Consider the following 27,625-nt stretch of genomic DNA (forward strand, 5'->3'; position numbering starts at 1 on the left):
ACCAAATACCTAGGTTCCTTTGCTGTTTAGAGGACAGCTTCTATGTGATTCAGCACGCTACTCTGACCCTGCAATGAGAGGATATACACAGACAGCCATGCTGTGATTGCAGGTCAGGGGAAAACAGGGCCACAACATTTTCCAAGTGCAGATCAGTGCTGAACTGTGGACATCATTGTAGGTTAAACAAGGCTGTGTTTATTCAACCAACATCTTTCATCATTCTCACTCAGGAATTCTGGTCACAGCCATTGTCGGCTGTCTATGTGCTGTTGTAGCTAATAAAAAATTAGTTGGGAAAAGATAATTTGGAGAAAAAAAATCTGAAATTTCAAAATCATGTAAAAAGCACATCTTTTTGCTACCCTGCAAGCTTTTCCATACACATGTGCCGGCTTGGCTGAAATTGCTTTGAATTGGCGTGTTAGCCCAGCATGGCAGGGATTTGCATCACCATGCAGTAGGGCTACCTGCTCGATGGTGCCCCTTTAACTGATGATGATGCACTCGCTTTCAGACCAATGAAACATTTTTCTGTCCACCCTGCTTGTATAATAACAACTTTTTTGTCCTGTTAACTCAGTTTTTTTAAATTTTTTTATTAATTTTATCAGAACTGCACCAACCTATACGTGATACCCATCTCCTCCAGCTTGCTTGTAATGTCTTGAATGTTATGCTGCCAGAGTGCACTGGAACAACACCGCCACTTTTTTATTCAGTGAGGAAATACAATGTTTCCAGTTTGCATAATCTGATTGCGATTCATATAAATTTGTAAGCGCTTGAAGATCCAATCATTACTAAAGTCTATGTAATGCAAGAAAGCTATAAAAACGAATATAATTGATTAACTGTATTGATTAAAATGAAAGAAAACATTCTATGTTAAAAGTTCCCCGTAGCTGCTAGTAGCCTTTGAGCTGCACAGTAAATTACATTTTGTATGAAAAATGCATCTCTCTACTGATGTTTTTTTTGTGATGCATTTTATTTGAAGGTCAATACACAATTTAAATTGCAATGCACACGTTAAAGGAGCTTACAGGATTGCATTTCACTGGAAATGTGGCTTGTATGATTTCATGTGATAAATAAATTGATCGATTGATTAACATGTCACTGTATTGTGACTGAATGTTGATGCTGAATCATGATGATGAAGCCTATCTGATGTCATTTGTAGGCGGCTGGGCGCACTGTTGGCCTGGCTCAGGGGATGGTCCATTTGGGGACGTCTCAGCAAAACCCAGCTGATTTAAACTGGTAATGAAAGCGAAAATTGACACAGTGTGGTGTGCCTTGGTGTGGCTGAAGTGCCAATGGAAAAGCCCTTCCAGTGTGTCAAAGGACAATCTTTTGAAAAGGGGACAAATGTAGAGTCAGTTGTGACCTTAAAGAGCGCATGGGCCTGGCCTGTTAGATCTAGATGGAGATGAGGTGTACAAGAATGTCCCATTAGCTCTACCTTTTCACTGCCCTCCCTCTCTGGGTGATGCTGGCCATACTCCAAAAGGACTGTGTTTCGATCCAAGGGCCTGATAAAGTCTGGCCCGTTGATGGGCCTGATGACATCTGCACTGTCCGTCTGTGCTCCCAGACAAATGCAACCCAAGAAGGTTAGTGCCGGCCCTTCTTTCCCTTATCAATCAATTACATTTGGATCAGATTAATTGTATGGAATTGTTTGCTGCAGATAGGAGCCACGTGGATTCTGGATGGGGGTTGGGGAGGACGCCTGTGTGATTGTCGGTAGATGGTTATTGTGTGTTTACTTTGCCCTTTTTTACCCTTGCTCATTGCTGTGCTTCTCTTTGTAGCTTTAAACTGTGATGTTAAACAACAATTCTATTTGCTTTGTCCTAAAAGACTTCTATAATTCTGCCACTGACGAGGGCGTAATAGCTGTGAATTGTGGCATTTTCATAGAAAATTGTCTCCAGTAGATTGATAATGAATATGAAAGTAGGGCACACTTTGAATGCAGAATTTTCACTTCTGGTTGAGGTAGTCAGTCGCATGCCAGTGTATTCACCCCTCCACCTTTGCTTATGAAAAGCTGGATTAATTACGTAATGTTCAGCTCACTGTGGCTAATAGCTGATAATGATGTGTGAGAGGTGTGTCAGACGGGAGAGCATACTGGACTGCCAAGTGCTGTTGGACCCAGGTCAGGCTGCGTTCATCTTACTAATGAGATGTCACACGGAGAAGATGGAGCGACCAGAGCGACCAAGCGGTCATTGCAAACTAATTCCCCTCCAGCTTTGGATTGTACAAACAGCCCCAAATTCAGAGAAGAGCTTGCATGGCCTGCCAACTGACCACATCACTCTAAGGGTTCATTTTTCAGAGGGGTATTTGGCTGTGGGGAGACAGCTAGGTCCGGTTTGGCCCAGCAGCTGTGTCATTTGTAGTCCAGAGAAGCCAACGGTGGGCCTGTGGGCCTTATTGGTCCACTGAATGCAGCCGATGATCCAGTCTCCAGTTGAGGTTAAATCAACGCTTGTCTCCTCCTTCTGAACATCTAAATCTGCAGTGGAGAGAAGTGAGATGTGCTCCTCCCTTCATCCACCCCCTCGGGCTAGCCTCACTTCTCTTAAGTTCTCTGCTGCATTGCCAGTGGGTCAGGTTGATCCCCCCGTCATTGAAACTCATTCGGGGGGCATTAAAGTGTAAACCAGATGAAAAAACAAAGGGCTTAGGCAAATCAGATGGCTCAAACAACAACAACAAACGCACACTCTGTAATCTGCTTAGGGAAATTAATGAGGGGGAGCCCCCTTGGCCAAGGTGGATAATGATCCTGGACCACGGGGATGAGAGGCTGCAGTGGATCAGGCAGAAGGTGAGAACGGGAAGGGGGGATTAGAGATGGACTCCCACCAGAATCAAACAGGACTCTGCCAAAGGGATCCCTCCCCTCCTATGCCCAAACTTCAAAAACTCCAGCCTAAGCTGGAAGTAGGTGTCTGTAATCCCCTCTGTGGCTGTAGATCTATGCGGCCGACTCAGGCCCAGCTTTCATCCTGCAGCTTGTTCGGCATGCTCTCCCTCCATGTCCTGGGAACGTAAACTTTTGCACTGTGGCCCCCGTGCAGATCGCAGGGATCTGCTGGCTCATTACCTCTTCATTAGCGTGCTGCATCGTTGGCTGCCAAGAGGATCAGGCCATGCGTGGAGTCTAGCTGCACAGACTGCTTGTGGGGGCCAGAGACCTGGACACAGCAGCCAGATGGACGGATGCATGCTACTGGAAACACGAGTTAGCAGTCTGTAGATCTTTGTGCTGTTGGAAGGTTCCGTGTAACCGGTGAACTTTTCTTTGTGTGGCACACCCTTTGAAGGACCCGTTTGTCCTTAGCGGTGTTACTTCAATAGACTCTCCAGAAAAAGAAAAAAAAAATCCTGTGATAGTCATTATACCTGTCCATTGCTCCTGCATGGTTGTCCAATCTGATCATCTGAATGGAAAGGAGGGATATTTCTTAAATGTATATATACACTCCTGTTTTTTAGGTCCTCAGAATTAGTGTCAAAACTGTCACTTACATCCTCTGGGTATGTTTTGAGGTACCTTTGAAATGTGATGCTAGATGTCACTCGGAGTTGGATTTATCTGCCTCTGCTTTTCTTTCTTACAATTCATAGAATGCAGGATGATTTAAAGGGAGGTGTGGAATTTTGAAAATAAGCAGGCTTTGTAGTGCTTAATGGGGCCCAAAGCTCACTGTTTAAGCCCTCCCCTGCATCCAAAGCAGCCACAGTCAGGAGCCAAGCTCCATGAAGCCAAGTCTCATCAACCACTCTGCCATCCTCTGGTGTGATAGTGGCAATACACACGTACACACACACACACACATTACCAGCAACGTGCATTTAAAATTAATTTAAACGGTTGTAAAGGCATGGTTAATTTGGGTGGAATCATTCTTCTGAGGTGTGCAAGACATGTACAGTTGTCACAGGAAAATAAAAAAAAGGAAAGGCATAATATAGATGTCTAAAATTATGTGAAAGTCAGCATTTTGGAACTTGTTTTGATTGACAGTTGACCTGCAATAAGTTTGCCAAAAAACTAACCTCAATATTCCATCATTGTAATCTTGTTAAATCAGGCATTAAGCATTTTCAACTTTTTCTAAAAAATTGCTATTATTTGAAGAATCTTTGGCCCTGACTTGACTGATGTTGCTTTGATAGGGTATAAATGTATGATAAATAATCCTTAAATAGCTTCATGTTTATCCATAACCCGACTTTTCTCTGTTGTCACCTTCCTCTTGCTTTGCTGCTGGTGTGATCCCTGCATCTAAATTATGCAGTTCCTTATCTGACAGTCATTTCCAAGGCCATGCATGCAGTGTGGCCCCATGTGGTTATGGCCAGGTGTAAAAGCTTGACCTCTCTGTAGGGCAGCGAAGTGACTTTCATTAGAGCACCCACTGGCTGCTTCCCACTGAGCTCACTCATAGATTTAACACTGCGCCTGCATACAAGATGAGAGGGAGGGTTAGCATAATCCAATGAGATTATTATTGGGGGGAGTGATGTAAACAAGGACAATTATGAGTATTTAGAAGAGCTCAGCATAAAAAAGTGCCATTTTTGTTATACATTTTTTAATATTTGAAATAGAGGCAGGTGAGTCAGGTGTTTAGAAGAACACAAACTGCAGTTATTGTGTGGAAAATGCGATCATCACCTTTGTAGCTTGAGTAGCTGACAGGTCCCACTGTGCAAATGGACAATGTGGCGCTGAGGGTTTTCTGACTAAGTAAACATGCGTGAACACACAACACACACCCAACACAAGCTCAGTGCGCACACACACACACACACACACACACACACACACACACACACACACACACACACACACACACACACACACACACACACACACACACACACAGACACACATTTTGAATGCCTCTGGATTTCTCAGCATGCTCACTATTGCCTCCCGCCCGGCTGGTGTCGTCACGTTCTTTTTCATACGCAGTCACAGTTGTTTTTGATATTTTCATCTACTAGCCAGAGGATATTTATCTGCGGGAGTGTGGTGGCTGGAGAGCCTTTTTCAAATGTTAACAATTGCCGGGGCCACAACATGAGGAGCTCGCTAATTAATGCATCCAACACGGTCCCGCAGTTGTGCCGGAGAAACTCAAACGATTAATGTGTGTCATTATATTGTAATTGCATGGTAATTCTACATCTAAAGCGCACACACACAGCCGCACACCTCTTCTCAGCCCTTAAGGTAGGTATATTCCACGCTGCTACTGCAAGCAGATTAAGGTCGGAGATTGTCTCTCCATGGAGAATAAGGATTAACTAGTGTCAAAATATTCTCTTAGTTTCCTCACAACTTCATGTGTTAAATTTGTTTTGGTTTATTGTTTGTTTTGGGATACAATTTCACACAACTAGAGCATAAAAATGAATAGATTTTAAGGCTGAGGGTAAAAGTCGCATCCAGGAAAAGATGACAAAACAGAAGCATTTTTGTGTAATGCAGAAACTGCATCCATATTTATCATGTAATATTTTATTTAGTTTTTGTTAATCTGGTTTTAGTTGATTAATTAATTGGTCAGTTGACTGATAACACAGGCGGAGCTACAAATTTTATCATGTGTTGTCCATCACATCAGGGAAACATGCATGTTATTTCATCACCGAGGCATATAAGCATACTGTATTCATTGACGTTACATTGCAGGACTGTGTGTTGGTACGCGTATGTGAGGAGGAGCGGACACGTAGAGAGGAGGAGCGTTTGTCTACTTCGCGGTGAATAAAGTAAACTGCTGTGCAGTGGGCTCATTGGTAGCCTCTACTGCTGCGCTTCATGAAGACATATGGGCCTAAAGAGCACTTGATGTGGCTGCCACCGCCTTGCTTGTCATCCACAATTTCGCCTGCCCTAATCCCTGCTTTAATTTACTCCACTCCACAAGGCAAGCAGTGACTAACACTGTCCTCGGGGGTCCTTTCACTTATGCCACCGGTGACAAGGAATATGCAAAGGTACAATTTCTCACCAGGAAGGGTGACAGAGAGCAGTTCCGCCGGGGAGCACGCCTCCCATTTTGGAGCATCTTTTAATGTCACTCACAAGAGCACTTTGCAGTTGCAAACTATTCTTCAGAGACCCCTTTATTAACATGTTGATCCAAGGGGTCATTAGGTGAAGATTGTTTGTGCGTAGAGGATGCGGCTATTGATTTGCTGAGAGATAGACTTTGCTGGAAAGTTTGTGACGGTGGAGAGAGACTACAGAGACTACTTCTTCAGACTCAATCTAAACTGTTTTCAACCCCTTTACCTTTTTCTTCTGCCTTATTTTTCCCACTCGTCTAATTTTCCCCTGGAATGCTGGAAGGGAGAGGAGCCGTTGACGGGCACAAGTAATTGCTATCAGTCTGTCATTAGGTTCTCTCTCTTGCTCCCTCTCTATTTTTTTCTCTGTCTCCCCACACAGGCCTGTGCTCAGCATTGCTTACAAATAAGACACTTAGGAGACGAGTGGAATTTGCTCCCCAAAAGCTGTGATGTATTGGATTTTTTACGGTCAGAGCAGCTCCTCCAACCGCCTTTTCATTCTCTGTTGTCCTGAGAACCATTTTCTCTGTGTTTGCTATATTCACTCTCTCTCCCTCTCTGCCCTCTCCTCTCTGCCTTTCAGGGTATCATTTGCAATTTAATGCTTACCTGGGGTGAGCCTTGACAATAGCTTCCACCATGAAATGGCCCAGGCCCTGCCTGCATGCCTAATGAGGTTGATGTTGAGCTATTTAGGTCATTTTCCCTTTACAATATCTACTTAATGCAACTCCATGGGAGTGGATTGTTGGAACGGTTAAAGATTCTATTAAGTCTTTACAAAAGCCATTCCTTTCCGCTGTCCACCACATACTACCAGGGGCACTGCTCTACTTCACTTTTGCTTTGTGTGAGCCTGTCGCAACAAAGCATAGCAAGGAGGTGCAATGTTACCCTGGAGGGTCACCCCACTAATATCTCTCCAATATTTCGAGATGTGTGGGGTTTTTTTGCAGGTGAAAAGGCAAACATCCAGTCAATCAGCAGTTCCCTTTGTAACATATGAAATCTGGATTGAGCTGGTAAATTCATATTAATCATCGCACAAAATGATCTGCCAAAACAGACGGCCAACACCAACTATTAATCAGAGCAGAACCCGTGACAGCCTTTGGAATCGGAAGGGAAGGAGTCGGAGGGGGGGCCTCTTTGAGAGAGTACTTGATATGAAAACTGTGTTGTTGTGCTTTGTACCAGCCTGTGGGAGTTTTTAAACAAGCCCATATGGTGGTAGCCACCAGCTTTGGAGAAGGCGGGTGGGTTGGGGGGTTAGCCAGGGCCAGGATTTCACACAGTCAGTATTGAGTGGGATTGAGGAGGCGAGCTCTTAAGCTGTCTTTTCAGGCACAGCAAAAGCCCTCCATCTGGCCTCCCCTAAAACTCAGGGCGAGTTTACTCAGCTCCCTGTCGGCTGATTGGGCCTCCTGAAGCAGAAGTAACAGCATCAATAGTGTAAACCCTTGCCACTTGAGAGTATTACATTTCTTTTCATGCTTGACTTAATCAAAAGTGGGGAAGTGAAATTTACACCTTTTTGATGTTCTTTTTTCCCCGCTCACTAAGAGGGGCGATCTTAACCCATTTGATCTTCACAAGCGCCCACTAAATGGCCAAATATGCCAAGCAGACGGAAGCAGACGGTTGGCAGTTGCCAGTTTGCGCAGGGTCACTGTTGGAGCACTCCATGTGGTGGGGCAGGCAACCTCACAGAAGGCTCCAGTCTTCACAGAGTCCAGCCAAGCTTCTGTCTGGAGGCCCACTGTCCCTCGCTCACTGTCCGCACCCAGCCAAAAATCAATCCACCCTCATGCTGATTCTCCCTGCTCTGCCTGAGCCAGTGTGAGACTTGTGTCGACTGAGCAGCATCAATTGAACACTGTAACTGGGGCTTTATAACAAAACGGATAGACAAAAAGCACCAGCCAAGTGTCAACGCTATGATGTGTATATTTGATGGCATTAGCATGGCTTTGCAGAGTCACTCTCTAGTTTGCATGCAACTGCACATCAAATCATGTACACACTGACAGATTGAGCCGTCAGCGAGTCATTTGAGCTATCTGAAAATTGCGAGGATCACACGTCTTATCTCTATTATTTCAGTAAATGGCCATCTGATAGCAGGGATAGGGCTAAGCCAGAAAAGGGCAGATTGGCTTTGTTCAGTGAATAAATGTTTTGACTATAGTAACCTCACTAATCCAAGCTGTTGACTGGTGCTGGAGCACAAGGAGCCAACCTGGGGATGTGTGAAGATTCCCCTCAACAGGAATCTGGAGGGAGCAGTTGCCGGAGAGCTGCTAGCCAGTGACAGTTGCTCCAGGAGCCTGGCTTTAATGAGTGTGTGATGTCTGGAGTCTTTAGCTCATGTTAAGCCCGGGCTAAGGCCAGGATCTGACTGATGGAGCCCTAGGCCTGAGTACTGTGGAGCTGTGTTTGCACCTCTTAATGAAGCTGGGGGCCGACGACACTGCCTGGCCCTTCGCCTGCCCTTCCTCTCTCCCCAGGACCAGCCCATTGCCAGCCAAGACTGCAGCAGAGACCCACTCCATTAGTTCCTGTTTATTTCCCAGGCTTCCAAACCCTACACCCTTAGTCATCGTGTGCAGCAATTTCCCCCCTCCCCTTTCTTAAACTGTTGGTTATTCATTTTGGTCCAATTTTCTCACTCACTGTTGTAGGCAAGACATGAAAAAAAGGAGATAATTAAATGCTTGTGCCCTGTGGAAAACAATGTTTTCCCCCTCTTTGTGTAGAATATAAATTACCATTACAGTGCCTGGGTTGCAAAAATGTGTGTCCGTGTGTGTGTGTGTGTGTGTGTCAGTGAGTGTGCGTGGAAAGACTTGGTGTCAGCATGAAAAGAAGGGGCCCCCATCCAGGCAGCCAAAATCCTGCCGAGGAACTTGTCTGGGATCGTGATGTTCCGACAGCTCCACTGTGACAAGATACATAGTTTCCATTCAGCGACAAGCTTCTTATTGGTTACTATAGTTTCACTAATGCCCAATTGAAGGCGATGCCTAATCTCGACAGAATGGGTTAAAAGGTGCCGATGTCCAGAGCCACAAAACCACATGTTGAGAGTCAAGGGACCAAGGCCCCACAAAGCACAGCTCCTCCAGCTTTGATGTGGCCCTATCAGGGGCAGGAGATTGAAGAGAGTTGGGGGGAAGAATACACAGAGGCCCCCGCAGCATACAAACCCCTCGAAGGACTCGCTGACAATGGCGACTGCTGAAGAGCGGGTCAGGGCCTCACAAAAGGTGGGGCATCTCAGGAAGAGACGCAGCACTACTTCCTCCTCCTCTTTTTCTACCTCCGCCACTTTCATCATCACTGCTGTCAGTTTTATCGCCTCCATCGCCATTTCTCTCATTCCTATAATCATTAACAACATCCTAGTGATCATAATTGCCTCACCATTTGCTTAGTTTGTACAAAACATTATTGCATCATGTGTTTTTCCTCGCTCTACCCAGCGTTCTACATCACACACTTGTCTGTAGCCTTTGCATCAAGGCTGTTCGTAGTCAGAGATGGAGCACTGGAAAGAAGAAGAGCAGAATAAACAAGGAGGAGAGAAACATAGGCTGAGGAGTGAGGAGGCACTGGCGTGTATGCCGAGGGGTGCTATGTTTAAGGCTCTCACATCTCAAGTACTATGCTGGAGTAGCCTGTGGAGGGCAGGGTGTGTGTGTGTGTGTGTGTGTGTGTGTGTGTGTGTGTGTGTGTGTTGGGGGGTTGCTCTCTGTTTCAATAGACTGCCGCTCAATGGCTCTGAGGAGTAATTGAAAAGCTAATATTGTTCAGCATATCCCAGGGATTACGTCTTATTGTGGTAATAAGTATGCAATACTGCAATGTTTATTTTTGGTCAAGCTTTGTTGCAGCCACTAATTGGTGCTGAGTGTGAAAATGTGGAGTGCGCATTACCACGGCTGAGTCATGACGGCACAAACAGTCCCGCGGTAATCACTTGCACTGTGTTATCTTTGGAAAGTATCTTGGCTGAAGACCAGGTCGAGCAGTCAGAGATGCGATCGATGGGGCATCGTTTTACAAATGTGTTGAAAATGAGTCTGTGAATATGTTTGAAATGCGTGCTTATGTTAGTGGTGCAGTAAAATAAGCAGGGGTTGACTGGCGACACATCTGCTTATGATGTTTATCTCGCAAACACAGAGCCAGCTGTTTGCAAGTCCATTCATTTATTAGATGGACATTAAAAAAAATCTCACTCAGCATTGCTCTATCGTCCACCATTGCCATATCTCCCCTCATTGTGCGGTTTATGGCAGATTTTAAATCAATTAAGTATGTAATTTGTAACAACTGCTGAGACTGGTTCAGGCCTAAACAATGGCAATGGGATAACTGCCCTTTAGTGAAGCATCAATGGGCTTACAATGTGCTGAATTAGCTGGCATATTAATGACCAGCCGCAATACCCCTCCATTCTCCTCACCCAAATCTGCTTATGCAAATGGCCCATGAATCCAGTTCAAAGGAGTCTCTTTTAAGTGAGGCCTATACCCATCCACACTGGGGGCTGTGAGAGAAAGTGACATGAGAAAAGTTAGGGACACTTGTCTTTTTTTTTTTCTTCTCATGGAACATGATCCAGTTAGCATGGACCTCCGCCGGTTGCTAGCATGGCAGGGGTTGTCGAGTCCATAGGATCGTTCCACGCAGAGGGAGCAGGGAGAGGGTTAATCCAGCCAATTGTGGCTGTGTGTTTAAAATGTGGTGTTCAGCAGGGGGGAAAGCAGGACCCATCCAAGTTCATGCCCCTGTGTGAAAGAGAGGAGAAAGGCTGTGGGGTTCGAAGTTGAAGGAATAGAATAATCCCCTTCACATTTGTTAAAGGGCCACTGGTCTTTTGTGTTGGCCAAGACAAATTTAAAAGGCGATGTCATAATGGTTCAATTGGAATGATATCTTTGAACACAATAGATGTGGCTTCTTTCCACGAACAACTTAAAGCCCCATTGTTCCCATTATTGGGGGAGATGTTTGGATACATGCGTACACTCTGAATGAGAATAAGTTGTTGTAATACAACCTGTTATAAAATATTGAGCATGATTACACATGTTGTGGTCCCATGAATGATGCAGACACAGTGAGGAAGAAAGGGAGGGGATATCGCTCAGCAGTGGATGTGATTTTTTTTTTTTCAACATGTACTTGCCAACGTGTAGGAATGGATTTAGTTTATGCACCAGGACTATTTATTTATTTTTATTTTGTGGAAAGCCCTGAAAATGTGAAATGTGATTTAAAACACCAAATTTATTTAATGCTTACATAAAAAGAATTGCTGTTGGTGACTTGGGGAAATATTTCAGTGAAAACATTCCAACAAAAAAGTAAAACAACTTCCCCGCTTGACCTCTGTTAAAGCTCTTCCAGGTGAAAGATCTTTGAACATGTTTGGTTTCCATGTTTGTTTTCTTTGGAGCTTTGGCTGACTGTGTTCCTGACATTAGTGATGATGTATTGTTGGACATAGAGGAGTGGAGAAGTTAAAAGGCCTCTTGTTCTCACATTTCCATTTGGGGTGAAAGTACAAGCCCCATAGTAAGCACTTTAATATCCCGAATAAATAAAACATTTATCACCACTAGCAGCCCTCCTGTTGGAACAGCCTTTCTTTACAATGCCTGACATCATGTGTTTGCCTGCATTTCCCAACAACTGTTGCCTGTGTATCTAGAGGCTTAATGCTAAGTTTATCCACGAAGCGCACACTCAACACACTGTTAAATCTCAAAGGGAGTTGCCAATTAAACACAAAGCCTTAATTTATAAATCTAACTCTCTAAGTACACATAATACCCAATTGAGTGGTATTATTTATTATTGCAGGATTCTTCATGCGCTTGCTGGGAATGGTCCAAGTTCTGGGAGGCTGTATGCCAGCGACAGAAGCAGCGAGAAGGCCGACATGCTCACTGCTGGACAGGGAGGTCATTCCACCAAATCTGAAAGCAGACAGAAGCTAAGAAGGTAAGTGCAGATTATTTTAAACACCCACAGGCCTAGAGTTATAGTCTAATCCGTTAACTTTGAAAAAGTATAAACATTTTTTTTATGTATTAACTTTCCCAGTTAGTCATTTATTGTATTGATATTTTGTCCATGGCTGCTCAGCAGCATTCTGAAATAAATAATAGCGAGTACTATCAAAAGAAGAGTAATAGGTCTTAAGAGTGTGCTTCGGAGAGTATAAAAAAGTAAAAGCAAAACAACTCCCCTCTAACTTCTGACCCACACCTCCTCCTCCCCATCCATCTTGGCACTGGGGGTGTTGGACGCTGGCCTCTCAGTGAATTTTCCCTCCTTAAAGAAGCTCATAATGGCTGTGCGAAGTCCCTTAGAGGGAGGGTTCCACTACGTGACAGATTCTTCCTGTCCGTGAAATTCCCCCTGCGATAATTTGTCTTTGTGCTGATGGGCCCGTAGCTCCACGCGACATGGGTTATGGCAGCGAGGGCGGGACCGTCCTCATCACCTGCCATCTCCGTGGCCCTCTTGACACCCCACATACATAACCCCCCTTCAGACACACACACACACACACACACACACACACACACACACACACACACACACACACACACCCACACACTCTCCATTCTCCTGTCCTCCCTATCCCACACCCCCCACTTTCATCTCTCCAGCAGGAGCTGTCTTCTCACTGGCAGAGCAACCAAATAATGGAGCTTGTCACAGGCCTTGTTCTTTGTGTTTTTCAGGGCCCAAGAAAAATGCAAACACTCTATTGTAGTCATTAGTTTTCCCATCCTTTCTGTTGGGACTTGTGGGTGGGGGCTTTGACCTGGTTCAAAAGGGACTCGGGTAGGAATTGGGCTTTTTAGAGAAAGCGAATTCTTGATGTCACATGCTTGGTGTGTGTGCATTATGCATTGTGAATGTGCTTTCTTGTGCATGTGGCTATATTGAATGTGTTCTTTCGTGCATGTTTCTATTTTAGGGTGTATATTACCAAAACAATTAGTTTTTTTGGCATGTACATAACTGCGTTTCTGTGCCTGTTTGCTACTTCATGGAGCTCATTAATCACTTGTCCACATTGCAAGTCTATCCAAGTCTGCTCCAGATGTGTACATGCTTAATTATTTGTTGTGTAATTAGTTCATGAAATTTAATCTTGGTTTGGTTGGACAGATTCCTGTGACATGGACCGATGGGACCAAGTGTTTCAGAGTCCCCAGCAGAGTTGTGGGTCAGTGTCTGTTTGAACCAAGCTGCAGGGGGCCGGGAGGAATTTAGGAGCTGCTGAAAGTTAGAGAATGTCTGCTATGGTCATCATACAGCTCTATAAAGCTAAAAAAACACTGACACTGGTGAAAAATTTCTTTCATCACTGCATTTTTTCCCCCACTGCATATTGACTTCTCCTTGTGTAAATGTTACCAACAGGATATAGCACATAAAAATGGTAGCATATTTATTCAGCCATTTATCAAATTTGCATGGAACAAGTCTGCAGCCCAGTTTTTACATCATGAATTTTTGCCATAGTGTGGCTCCGTTCAAAGACTTTACTGACAAGTGTTCTTGGATTTTAACCTCTGTATTCAAATCCATCATCCCACTTAGTCCATTCAGTGTCTGGTGTAACATGGAAGCCTTGAAAAGGCTTAACAGGCCCAAACAGGAACCAGACACACTGCCTGCTATTCTCTGCCAGTGCTGTTATGATATTGTGTGGATGCTTGTAGAAACAAACCATCTGGGCCTGATTGAGAAGCTCATCAATAGGCAAGGATAGACAAAGAGGAAGCCCATGCTTGCTGCCTTTGTACTCACTTTAAATTCAGCTCTTATCTGGAATGTACCAGCTGTCCACTGTACACAAAAAACTGCTGCCTTTCCCAAACCTGATCCTGGCATTTGCGCTGAGTGAAGAGGGAATGGGGAAGTGCAGGCCCCAGGCCCCTGGGGTATAACTGGGGGCCCCTGGGAAGAAACTGATGGACAGGAGTGGAGGGGAGTATAGCAACAGGCTGGCACTCACACTGGGCCCTGTATGGGTCTAAAAAGAAGCTAGGCGTGTGTTTCAGTGTGTGTGTTTGCATTTGCAGGTGTGTGCGTGCGTGCACAAGCCTGTAAATGTGTGTCGGATTTCTGAGTGAGGTTTCCAGACATTCAAGGAAGTACTTTTAAAGAAGCATGTGTAAATATAGCCGTGAAAAAACAGTGTCATATTTACACACAACACATCTACACTGCTCACCAATCAGACTCTCAGACCAAAGCCAGGGCCCGCACCCCCTGATAACCCAAAGAGCATGATAGATGATGGCAGGCACTTTGAAGTAAAGCTTATCTAAATACAGCATAAAGAACTGCCCTTTAACATACAAGCTCCCCATTCAACAACACAGTCAATAACGCATACCTGAGCTTCCATGTAGGATTAATGCTTGTCAATATGAGCTCTGGATACACGCCCATCACAATTTGCAGCACCATGCAACATGTTTAAACTCATATAATATAAAAGGGCATTTGTGTGTATATGTGTCGATGTGTCGCCTTTATTTGTTGCTCATTTTCCAGGAAGCACAGCCACTCTGGCTCATGGCTCCATTGATGTGTATTTGTTCACAGTTCATTTGATGTTGTTATCTTGCATTAGCCACAGTATTCCTCCTCGTCTGTAGCTAGTGCTCTGCAGAGCCCTCAGGTTATAGGCCCTCATTTCACCCATCTTACTAAACGACTTAACCAAACTAATGAATTACCCAATTAATCAGAGCAGGACCCTCTCTCTGCCCTTAAGTGCTCGTTTATAGAAGGAGACCGCCCCTTTGACCTCTATCCCTCTAGGGCTGCTTCAACCAGCTTCACTGCGTAACATTAAATAAATATCATTTCAAGGCCATATTAATTCCTCACATACCCATCCTTAAGTAATTAGTCACACTTGCTGTATGCATTCTAGGTTGTCAATACACGTGTGTCTCAGCTTCATGTATGTATGTGTGTGCTGGCACAAAGTAGGCCCCTGTTGATGTGCCTGTGTGTGTGTGTGTGTTTAATCCATTTAAACCAAGTCCAATTCAGCCACTTCCTCTCTCCGTCAACCTTATCTGTAGCTGCTGGGGACAAAAATCATTTGCGGTAGAGTAAAATGACTGAAAATAATGGGGAAATATCAAGTGCATCTTTTTGCTCCCCCATTTATTCCACCCGCTCTGAGTGAGCTTTATCGGGCCTAACACATCGCAACATACCCCCTCCTTTTTTATTTTACTTAGATTTTATTTTGCCCACTCAAACTTTTCATTTTCTGACAGATTGAGGCACCCTATTTAACAGTTTTATTCATCTGTGCCTGCAGGCAGGGACTGACGTTACAGTCAATAAAAATGGGAGAGCTTTGCAGGCACCTCTTCTTCCCCCTTCCCTTTGTGTGCAAAGTGGCAGCCGTGAATTTAATCGAGGGAGAATGTTGTGATTACTTAATGGTTTCCCAGGCAGCCATGGACTGGAGAATTAAATTCCGCATCTGCTTTCCAAGGCGTTAATCTCCTCTCCTCACATTCCGCCTGTTATGATGTGCACACAAGAGATAATGTTTAAACCGACTAAAGCAGGGTAAACCAGCGCAGGCTGTTATTGGCTTTATAATTACATAATTAACTTTTTGTTTCTAATCGTTACGGAGGTAATGGCTCCGCTAAAACGGGGGGCATCTGCCGAGCAGAAAAACCAAATCAAAAATCAATAATCCATAGAATGTCATTACAGTAAGTGCTTAGTCTTGAATCACAGGAGAGAGAGACAGAAAGATGGTGCAAAAAAAGGGGGAGAGCAGGTTTGTCTCCTCTCTTCTCCCTTTTCTTTTCCTTTCGTCCTTTTCCTGCGCGGTAAATGAATCTCATTTGAAGATGAGGGTGTTATCTGTGGGAGAGGAGGCCCAGCAGCTGTGGGGAGCAGCAGGGTATCAGGCTCTGCCAGGTGCATGGCAGGAGAGAGAGAGGGCCAAGCGCCACCGTAAATTACACCTGGCCTCCCAGCACCGCTATTGTAGGGCGATTGACCCGCTCCAAATGAATTCCATTTTCTGCAGGTCCCTCCTTATTTCTAATTTACATTGTGATCATATATGTCTGAAAAATGATATCATAAAAAAGATGAATGTACTAATTACCTCTCCTCTTATCTCTCCCGCGCCCGGTGCTCACCCCTTTGGACTTCCTCCTCGCAGCGTGTAAGTATGTCACTTATTTCATTGTGACAGGCGTAATGTATTCACAAAAGTGCGCCATAAATACAGGCGTTCAGGTTGGCCACCTTGCACTCACATCGGGGGCCTCACAATGCCATGCCTGCTCAAATGAATGGCGAATTGACAAACATTTCTAGAGCCAAATTACCCCCGGTGTCACTGTGAAATTAGGTTCTTGACCTGGCCTCTGATGCATGCTTATATTTCTACATATTTTCCCCATCGATTTTCATGCATGGCGTCTGGCCATCGTGGTGTGAGACGAGGCTCCCTATGAGAAAGGGGTTAGGGGTATTTTAATACACCTGTGAAATGAGACTCTGCTCGTCATGAATATGCTAAAGTAGAGCTGTCACAGCAGTCAGAGTGATATCGCCTCACCTCTGCCAGATGAGTTGAGAGGAGGGGGATAACTGACTTCTACTCTGAGGGATAGGGGGACCGAGCTTATGCTGCCTGCCAGTGTCATTTTAACAAATAGGCTTATTAACAGTTCAAATGCCAAGGACAACAGCAAGGTTACGCAACTATACTGACATATATGGGGGCACATGAGAGAAATATTGAGTTGGCTCATAGGTGCTGATTGTGTGTGTTCCCCTTTCATTACCACGCAGCCTTGCCTGAATGTCTTCTATGTCCAGCCGTCAGAGAGGTGGCTTCCTTTAAGTGTTTATGTCTCCTCACCTTGGGATGAACTTGTAGTCAGCCTGTCAACATCTGTTTGCTTAAGATTTCATCTTAGAAATGACTTTGACTTTGCGTGTCTCTCTGTCTGGTATTTTTTTGTCCTTTCTCTGCATCTGCTAGGCTCTTCAAGCACACATGCTCCATCATTTGACTCGCTATTCCATGACACTATGCTTTGGCACTTGACCTCCTGACCTCATTCCCAGACTGCTATAACCACCCCTCTAAGCACAAACATGGCTGGCAATATAATGATAATTTGCTGAGGTCACTGCTGCTAGCCTGTAACAAACCTCCCAAGAACACATCAAAGAATGTTCAGCAGGCTCACAGGACTGTCTAAAAAGAGACTCCTCAAGTCATGTACTTAAACTTTTAATGTTCATTCCTATGCATTCACCTACCTATATTGTAGGTTAGTAACATCTTGTCAGTTCCAAAAATGATTATCAGTATAGTCAGCATCTTAATGACTTGTGAAGATAACCCTAATCTCAAACCCAAACCTAACCCTTCGCTGTGAATTCAAAGCGTTCTGCAACTGAAGCGATTTCACTAACCCAGAAACTCTGCGGCAAAGTCTTATTTTCACCTCTGAAACTTTTGAAGGAGAGCACAGCCTGGCGTGACAAACAAGCCTTTCCTTAGAAACACCTCATTTTGTGTGTAGCCATTACCCTTTGGTGTCACATTTGGCATTTGTTTTAAGTTGAGTCTTTTCAGGCACAAAGGCACTATCTCTAGCTGTAAAAGCCTGTGTGAAATGCTTTGCTTAACCTGCTGACACAAAGGAACCACTTAAGCGGTTTTCCCCTTCATCCTCTACAAGCGCAATGACTCACTTTCCATTTGAAATCAATAATGGGGGATGCCGGTGTCCGAAGGTAACCGCAGAAAGGGGACATACATGGTGAAAGATATCAACACCAAAAGTCCATGTGGGGCATTCGACATATGACAAATGCAAGCTATGGAACATACGTACATGTGTACTGTATATACTGTACATGCATACACATGCACATGCATACATTTCGGTGTATACATGTGACTATCTATCTGCAATGCTTGTAAAACTTGGCTCAAAGGATCCTTCTCTTTTAACCAAGTTAATTCCCGGAAGATCATTGAGGACCTGTTGAAAGAGCACCAGAGACTGGTGTTGGAAAAGGAGCAGACCCAGCGAGCAAAGCTGCCCCGGGGGGCTGGGCCTCGGTAATGGGTACACCCTCATCCCCCTGAGCGTGCATAGATGTCTGGAGGGTGTGAGGCCACCTGGCCAAAGATGGGAGCGTTAGTGATTAATTCACCTTGTTTAGGGTGCCGTCATCGGAATGAGATGGACGAGGGCTCAGGATGATGGATGAGGGCTGGAGCAGGGGCTGATAAGACATGGCCCATGAATCTGTTCTACATCATCGGCTCCTTTGATCACTGACAGAAGTTCAGAGATGGGCCCGTGCATCTGTCCAAACAAACAAAAGCCTCTTCCCTCCCAGAACCCTCCCTTACTCTGCCACACTGCGACCATCCTCCCCCCCAGCTCCAATACCCTGCCTCTCAGGTTAGCGCTCACTCGTAAACAAACGACGGAGAGACAAAAATGGAGCGACAGAGAGGGCATGCATGTGAGAGCAAGATGGAGTGATAAAGGAAGAAAGAGAGAAGGACAAGGATTGGAAAAGACAGCAAGACAGAAAGAGAGAGAGCAAAGTATCCATAAGGGGGGCTTGGAGCCTGTGAACCATGGCAGCACGGTTTAAAGCCCCCAAAAGGAGCCCTCCTCTGCAATGACAGATTCGGCAGATAAGAGATGATCCATGAAAGCCGATCGGTGTGCTGACAGCAGGAGAGAGGCCTTGGCCCCGGCCGGCAGGGTGCATTACTGTGGGCAAACGCAGCTGTCAGGGCCAAACGGGCCCTCAGCTTTCTGCCATGCCACCACGCTGACGTCACACAGCGAGAGCCGGGGGCCTGTCCACCCCCTGCCTGACTCCCTCCAGTCACCGAACACTGCATTCCAGCACTGAAACATTCCCAGGCCAGTCTATTGCACAACTTCATTTTGGGGTGTATATCAGCTGACAGGTGTTGAAATTAACCTATCTCAGCAATTCTCTGACATATCGACAATGTGTAAAGGAATGCAGGGGCGCACTGAGTGAAGGATTTCTGACAGGTAAAGCATAAAAGATTAGACTTGGATTTATTCTTGAGAATCGCGTTGAGCCGCAGTTACGAGGTCTCTTTTACTCTTCTAACACTGTTAGACTAAGGAGCTTTAGCGCAAGTCTCAAGATAGACAGACAGAAATATGGACAGCATGGAGAATGAGATCCACTGTGTAAAACAGGAGACTTTCATGTACTTTCCCTGCTGAACACGCGGCCGCACGGCGCTTATTCCAACAGCCTCCAAAGAAAATTACCCCATCTACCAAGGGAGCTGAGAAAAAAGGAGTGCAGACGATTCCCTCAAGGAAATGAAAGGCAGTAATAAGCTATTTAATTTATACTTGAAATTATTTTATGCTCAATAGATACACTCTGGGTCCTTATTGCTATTTAAATGATTATTCTCGCCAAATTATTTTAATCCATTTTCAGAGGGAAAAATTCTACATCCTCATTTAAACAGCTAAATGGGGGCATCTTTTAACTTCATGCGGTCGACATAGTAAATTAGAGAACTAAAAGGCCTCCTTTTATTTTGGCATTCATTTCAAAGTATTAGCTCAGTAATGGATATCCTCACATACTAATGCTGAATTATTTTACATTTAAATGCACAGTCCTATGGTTCATTGGCTTACCATTAAAATTGTTTGTTTGAGTCTGTCCTTTCATGAGGAGCATTATAAACAACCTTGAAGTGAGCAAAACTAATATGGCGAATGGTATTGGCTGGAGAGTAAGACTCACTTTAATTAACGTGTGTACAATAAACACGAGGGACTTTGCTTTGGTGTCCTGATTTAATGACATGTTTTAAGATTAACACAGTATTGCAGGAGCAATGACATTTTGCAAGGACACCATGACCTTATATACAGTACATAGTGCAAGACATGCTATAACGGCAGTCAACCGTACATATCATTCTCATATAGCCATTCAAAGCTCTATATCTGTATGAGATAAGGGTTACAGGGATATGTACCTCATAGCTCCGACCTTGGTCTAAGAACTGATCGCTTTGGTCTTTTTCTCTTTTTGATCTTGTATCTCTCAGAGTCCCGCTTCACCTCTGTCCATGTCTAAATCCTCTCCCTCTCTCTCTCTCTTCCTCTCACTCACTTCTCTTCTCTTCATTCTCTTGCTCACCTTTCTACTCACATTAAAAGCTGAGGTGAATACATGAAAAGATTGGTGACCTTTTAATGAAAATGTCAGTATTCCTGTAGTGGGGGGGCTGAGAGAGGCAAGCTCTGTGTTTCAGAGACCAAGCACAGTCTCCATGACACTTGAGCTTTCACAAACTCAACTACACGCTCCATGACAGCTCCTAAATGTCTCTTTTTCTTTGCCTCTACATCTGACATCAGGGCAAGGCCTTCCTTGGCTACCTCCTCTTTTTTAAAATTCAGATTTTTTTTTGTACTGCATCTGAAATGGATTTTGACTCGCCGTAGCAGTATGCATGACCATCCACTTCTATCTCTCCCGTTGCTGTTCATAAGCACCGCTAACAGTTCCAAATCTCATCCAGATGTTCTGCATTAACGTCAGGACAATTACAGAGGAATAAACTGTAGAAATAATTCCTTGGTGAATTCCGCAACTATGTTTCAACCACAACTGGGCTTGACAGACACACACCTGAAAGGAAAAAATCACTAGGGCTAATGTCACTTTGATGTCTTCCTTTCTTGCACTCGAGCTTTGTCTCTCTCTCTTATCTCTGTGCTTAGGATTCTTAGTCCACCTTAAGAAATTGAAATGTAGATCTTCCTGAGTGGCTCACTGTAGCAGGTGCCACACAGAGCAGTCATGATCATTTGTCGACTGTACCTCTGCCTTTTGTCACGTTTTGTCTCCCGTCTCTATTTTTAGTGTGGCGAAAAGACGTCAAGGCGAAGGTGTACTTTAAGTAAGTGACAACCTGACGCCCAGCTTTATTTGATGCTTGCCAGATCAAAGCCTCACTGCAGGGCACGCTAATTTGAAGTCCACCGCAGTGATGATCGCTGTGCATGATTACCCCACAATGGCACTCCTATTAATCACATCACTCTGATTATTCTAATTTGATTTGACTCGATGATGCCTCCCCCCAGTCCTACCTCTCTCCTTCTCTGCCTCTCTCCCTCCCTCTCTCTCTCTCTCTCTCTCTCCCTCTCATCACCGTCATCACAACGTCTCCCAATAAAACTGTCAAGTGGGGCGACTGCTCTCCGCAGTAAGTGGATGACATTTAAAAGGCTACAACATGACTGACAGTGTACTCACAGAGGGAGGGAGTGAGAGTGCAGAGGGGGGAGGAAGACAAGGAGAAGGAGAGACAGAGAAGATGAGGGAAGGAGGGGATGCCCATGTTAATACTTACAAATGACTAATGTCTCCCCCAGCAGGTGCCACGGCCAGACAAACTGGATAAATATTGAGATTCCTCCGAGCACAGCAGCATGCAAAATGAAACCCAACTGTTCCTGATGCAGCTCTGTCGAAGTGACTGGCCCTGTAGGGTAGCTTAGCTCTGTCTCTCCCCATCACTCTACCTGCCTAATTGTTTTGTGTGTTTGTTAAACGTTTTCAGCCAATCCAAAATCACACAGGCTTTGTCTACTGTATGAATACTGTCTGGCTTATGGTGTCAGCACTTACTGATATGCACAGTTACATAAAACATGGACTGCATTTCATTTGAAATGATGACATTTTTTTCATCAGGATTAGGATGCTCTATGAATGTAGTTAAATGATATATTTTACTCCATATTGGCCATTTGTTGCCCACACACTCTCATTCAAAGTCCTGAAATATCGGAGCTTATAACAGTAGAAAGCAGCAGTGACAATGTTGCATGTTGCTTTTTTAATATCTCTTACTTATTATTCTCTCTCCAAAACTCAGAGCTGACTAACTTTTGAATGATTTTCAAGTGCAGCTTGGCAAATGACCTAAAATTAGCATGTCAACTCAGGTGTTGTATTTTTATCACTGCTGATCGAAACTGATCAGAGCTGGAACCGATAAATACCTGTGACTACTGCAGAGTCATTTGCCCCAGGAGTGAACGCAGATTGTAATCTCCCCCATTGAATACAAAAGCCAGATATAAGTGAGTGTTGGTGGATGTTTTGTCCAGTGAGGAAGGGACTTTATATTAAAGAAGTGTGTAAAGTATAAAAGATGTAAACCAAACCCTAATTAAAAGGTGAAGGGGTTAAATATAAAGCTTTTCAAAATAAAAAAATAGCTTCACTTTTCAATCGACAACTGACAGCATGTTGCCATAATTCCTGTTATTGTTTGACTGTTTTAGAGTAGTAATCGTGCATTTGGAGTCAGCAAGCCGCAGTTAGTTCAGTTACTTCTGCCTTGGCAATGATGCTGATTATGGAAAGCTTATCAGTCTCTTAAAAATGCTTTGCACAATTTTGCAAATTTTCATCATCTTTTAATTATTTTTGACAGCAAAGTATAGTAGCTGATTTTAAAAACTTCCATTGCTGAGAAACAATACACACAATGTGAACTAGGTGTCTCTAGGTAGGATTTCTGGGCAAGAAATAACTATTTGATAGCACAGGGGAATGTCTTGTCATGATTATTGTCATTATAATAAGCCAATCTTCTGTAAAACTAACTGTTTAAGTCTTCTTCATGAGTCAAGAAGAGTTTAGAAGCCAGGAAGTCACAGCATCATGTAAACATTAATTCATTTAGACTGTTGTGTATCTGACCGGGCCAAATTTATTAGTAAAAAATGTGACAAATATGACTCGATCTAGCTGTGTGAGGCTGTTACAAGTAGGACATCTGGGATTTGTTGTGGCTTTCAAAATTTTTAGCTTTTTGTCACAAATTATGAGAATATGTCAACACAGCAAACACTCCAACAATTCCAAAATCCAAATTCGCACATACTGTTTTGTCCACTTCCAAAAAAATCGAGCTTTGGCTACAGTGTACTCCACCAAAATTTAAGAATAAACATATTTTTTCTATCAACATTGCACTGACTTAATGACTGTATGCTTTGAAGCTGAAGTAGCAATATGTTCTCCTGTTCCTCCACTTCCTCCAAACTAATGCAATCAGCCAAGTTGTGTGTAAGACACTGCAAAAAGCCAGATCTGAAATTACAGAGAAAATGACATTCCTTGCAGTGAAGATCCTGACAGCCTGAATCCGACAAAACTCTTATTAGCTGTCTTAGCTCACTGCCTGCCCAGCACCAAACCCATCTGACTGCCCTCAGACCCAGGTCAAGGGCCACATGGCCATCTGCACATATGGTAGTGTCAAGGCTGAGCGTAGGGATACTGGTGAAAAACAACCTTTATATGATACAAAAGTTCCAGTCCCACACCCACTAATAAAAAACTATCAAAGGCCGATGTCAGGGTTCATCTGGCACCCTCTTCCAAACAACTGTTTGGAGGCAAATGGCATTTTATGACAAGTTCAGCAAAGGGCAGCAGTGGCAGCAAATTCACAGACAGATTTAGAAAGTTGTTATCTGGAAATATCAATTAAAACATTATGAATGTACTTCCCAAAACATAAAAAAAAAAATATTTTAGCATATATTAAGTTAGGCACATTGTGTAACATCTAATATAAAGGATAAAGGATAAAATATGTTATTCAGACCTGAAACTATTTCCCTCAAAATCTTACAAAAGTGACCTTATCTGTTATTAAAGGTTAGTTACCCACCCGTCTCTGGATACAACCTCACCATGCCAGGCCTCAACTTAGAGCAATAGTGGCATGCTCCACCCTGACTCTTTGGGTCCAGCCAGTGAGATTTTTCGTGCGTCATACGCAGTGTGTCCCGGCCCGGAGTCGAGACAACACCAGAGCACATCCTCTTCCCAGACAATAGACCTGGCCTGCCATGTTATACCCACACAGCAGGCGTCCACCACTCTGCAGAGGGCAGGAAGCTTCTCCAGCTGACCCACTGCCTCCTCACATATACAGTCGCAGGAAGTTCCCTCGGCCAGCCGGTGTTCACAAGTTAAATAGGTTCACCTCTCAACTGACGCTGACACACACTGTTTCAATGCAGAGTATCACGTCAGTCAGTCACAAAAGTCTTTTAAATGTACTTTAAGCATTTCTAATAATCCAAATGAAGGAATATTATTAACACACATGAATGAACATTGCTGTTTTTTTTTCTAAAAATATTAGCAGTTTCCTTTAAAAGATAAAAAAATACAGTATCACAATTCCTGTGATGACTCCTATTGTCTGCAACAGTGATAAAAGGCTGTCAAAGTCTGTTACGCTTCCTCTCATGTCGTCCTAGGTCTGTGTAAGCACTGGTATTGCATGAGGCATTGTCAATAGAGCCTCTGAGACATCTACACAGGGACTTGATAAAAGCCCTCAGCCGCAGTAAAACACACACACATTCTCCATTGTGTTGGTTTAGGAATGGAAAAACTCCCTTTAAATTGCCCATGTCTCTAGATGTCACTGGAAGTTCAACAAGATTAGATATTGGGCAGTTTTCTTTGGCTTTATTTGCTTTTGTTTGTTGTAGGTGATTGTGACCAATGCAATATGAGTGTAAAATCTTTCTTTTATATTTAATATTAAGAGTACATTCATGCATATGTAGAGAAAGACACACATAAGTACAACAGAAAAAAAAGGCTTGTACACACACACATACAAGGCCCCTGCTGTCTTTAATACACTCTTAGGCCTGTAAAATTCACACCTATCGGGCCAGAATGCCCAGACAGAATGGTCCATTTGGCATACAGATGGCACTCCCGGTAAAGTATGGTGTAATTGGTGCAAAACCATGGCACTGTGTGGCCTAGCAGCCAGGGGCAACACATTTTCTGGACAAAGGGCAGGAAGTTTTTGGCTCGCTGGTGGGTTGTGGAAAAACCAAGGGCCATAATGCCGTGGCCATATGTTGTGTAAGTCTTATAGAGCCTGTATGTCTTTGTGCATGTAGCTGGAGGGTCACACGTCTTTGTGTGCCGTGTGTTATGGTGTGACACTGCCATTATGGATGAGTGCTGACAGCCGGTGGAATGGCCACAGACAGAGGGCTTGTACTTGTTGTGTTAACACTGGCGGGACACAATAATCTGCTACTTGTAAAGCAGGTATCGTCCTGACAAAACCATTATTGTCTCCACATGGTAATGAGGGCCGGGGAGGGACTGGGAAATAGATTTAGAGGAGGCTGGTCCTGGGCCATGGCCTGCCTGGGATGGGGGGTGTGAGGGTGGGTGGGGGGCAGGGAGGCGGGGAGCGGGGCATTAGGTTTGTTCTCTTGCATCACTGAGCACTGGAGAGTTGTCTTAAATTGCCACAATACAAATTAGCCGGGCTACAGAATTGAAGCCGCAGAAGAGGGGGAAAAACAGATGACAAGCCTGAAGATTTAAGTCAAACGTACAATAGCATTCTGTAATGCCCCCCACCCACCCACCTCCTCTCCCTCCCCCTGCTTCTGCCCACATCTTCCTCTCTGTGCATAAGATCAGGGTGGGTGGAATAAAAAAGAGGGGGAAAAAAGAAAACAGGGAGTGTTGTTGGTGTCTTCTAATGAAGCAAGCAAAGATGCAAGTCAATAGAGCAATTCATTAACAAATCAAAGTCCCAAGGGCCCGGCTGGCAGCATGGCCGTGTTTGTGAAAACCCTCCTTCAGAATGGATACCCATATGCTAGGGGTCAGAGTGACGCCCCTCTCCACACTGTTTACCATTCAGCATACACACACATGGCCGTTAGGGTCACCGCTATCTAACGCGTCCGCTGCACACACAACAGAATTTCCATATGGTCCATGAAAATGGATACGCCGTTGGACCTCCCTTACTTCCCACGCCCCGGCCTTCAGCGCCTTTGGCTGCTGCGTGGTTTGTGTGTGTCCACACACTTCAGGGCGGGTGGGTTAGACAGACAGGTTGGGGGTCATAAGGGGTTCTGTTGTGGATTATGAGAGACGTCCAGCCAAGTCAAGAGCTTAGAATACTGTGCTCATCATTCACATTTAAGCCAAAAATTGTTCCGTTCCTTCACTTTTGCTGTTCAGCCCTTGGCTGCAGATTGTCATCTCCCTCCTTTGGCTTGCTCTCCCCCTGCAACACCCTTCTTTGCCCCCCCCACCCCTCCTTTTCCCCCCGCTTCTGCCTGTAGTGCACCTTTCAGAGGACTTTCAGAACTCTTGCAGCAGCGGCGTTGATGTTGCTTCATAAGAACGTGAGGGCAGTACTGATGGCCGCCTGTGAGTGTGAAGCCCATTGAGACAGTGGTGACCTGCTGAAGAGGATTCCAGCCTGAGGGCACTTCACATGACTCTTTCAAATCCACACAAATAAAGCTCTTTATGGCCTGAAAGTGGCCCCACAGAATGGGTGCTACAGAGCCCCCTGAAAAGCCCAACACGATTGTCATGGATATTACACGACGCGAGCAACAACGGGCCGAGGAGACAAGTGTTGATCGGGAACAAAACTCGAGCAGACTTTTCCGTGAGGCGGGCCAGGGAATGTTGACAGGCCGGTGAATGGTCTGTTTAACCCTTTGAAAGTGAATGGGGGCTCCCTGAAACAAATGCATTCTGATAGACTTTGTACGCACTGGGACACAAAAAGTACACTAAGCCCCTGCAAGGGAACCAGGCAGAAGGCGAGAGACGAAAATAAGATTGGAAAGGTGGGAATGTGTTTGCGCCAGATTCCATCAGCCCAGCTCTTCTATTTTCTGGCTTCGACGCTTCTCTTTTGAGCTCAACAGAGAGATGATTTAAGCCTTGACTGGGCTCTAGCATCCATTTTGACTGAGCCCATTTAGAGTTTTAGACAGACTGTTTGTTCACAAGAGTATGCTGCGGTTTGATGGAGAATGTCAAGCCTGAAGTGAGTGCTATTCTGCTGGCACCGTCATTCATTCAGTCACCTAAAAACTTTATTTCTCTATCACCACTCAGGGATGAAGCGGAGCTCCAAATGTTATCAGATTTTGTGTAATTTCTTTGTGTGGGTGTGGCAGTCACACACAAACCCTGCCGAAAAGAATCTCCTGCCACAGGGAGGGGGCTTGCCCGTAGAGGTTGTAGCATTTTGAAAAATATAAAAAAGTCATAGTAATGTCATTTAAAAATGGTAATCGCTGCAATGCAAATGCTTTACTTTGTAATTAAACTTTGCTCTAAAACAGATATTACTCCTGCTGATTTAAAATTGGGGCATGTGACAGTTATGAGGCTGTTAATTGCAAAACTGCTCAGCATTGCTAATTGTTCCACGGGTGAATGAAATAAGGCTCTGGCAGGGGTACTCTATCAATGTGGTGAGCGATTTTTGGCCACTGTGGCACACTGCAGTGTCACCTGTGGGCTGCCATGCATGCTC

At 44.4% G+C, this 27,625-nt stretch overlaps 1 long non-coding RNA gene across 6 annotated transcripts in view; it reads left to right on the forward strand.

Moving 5' to 3' along the window:
• LOC121937823 (uncharacterized) overlaps window positions 1-27,625 on the forward strand; it is a 394,787-nt gene that overhangs the window by 215,923 nt on the left and 151,239 nt on the right. For 5 of the 6 annotated variants that reach the window (XR_015777031.1, XR_015777030.1, XR_006105216.2 and 2 more), the window contains one exon: window positions 11,983-12,123. This is a non-coding gene — a long non-coding RNA (uncharacterized LOC121937823). Of the gene's footprint in view, window positions 1-11,982; window positions 12,124-21,120; window positions 21,158-27,625 lie in introns of all 6 variants that reach the window. The other variant, XR_015777029.1, reaches the window with a different exon arrangement.

Source organism: Plectropomus leopardus, chromosome 1 (assembly GCF_026936395.1).
Source record: "Plectropomus leopardus strain MGB_pleo_1.0 chromosome 1, ASM2693639v1, whole genome shotgun sequence".
Taxonomy (NCBI): Eukaryota; Metazoa; Chordata; class Actinopteri; order Perciformes; family Serranidae; genus Plectropomus; species Plectropomus leopardus.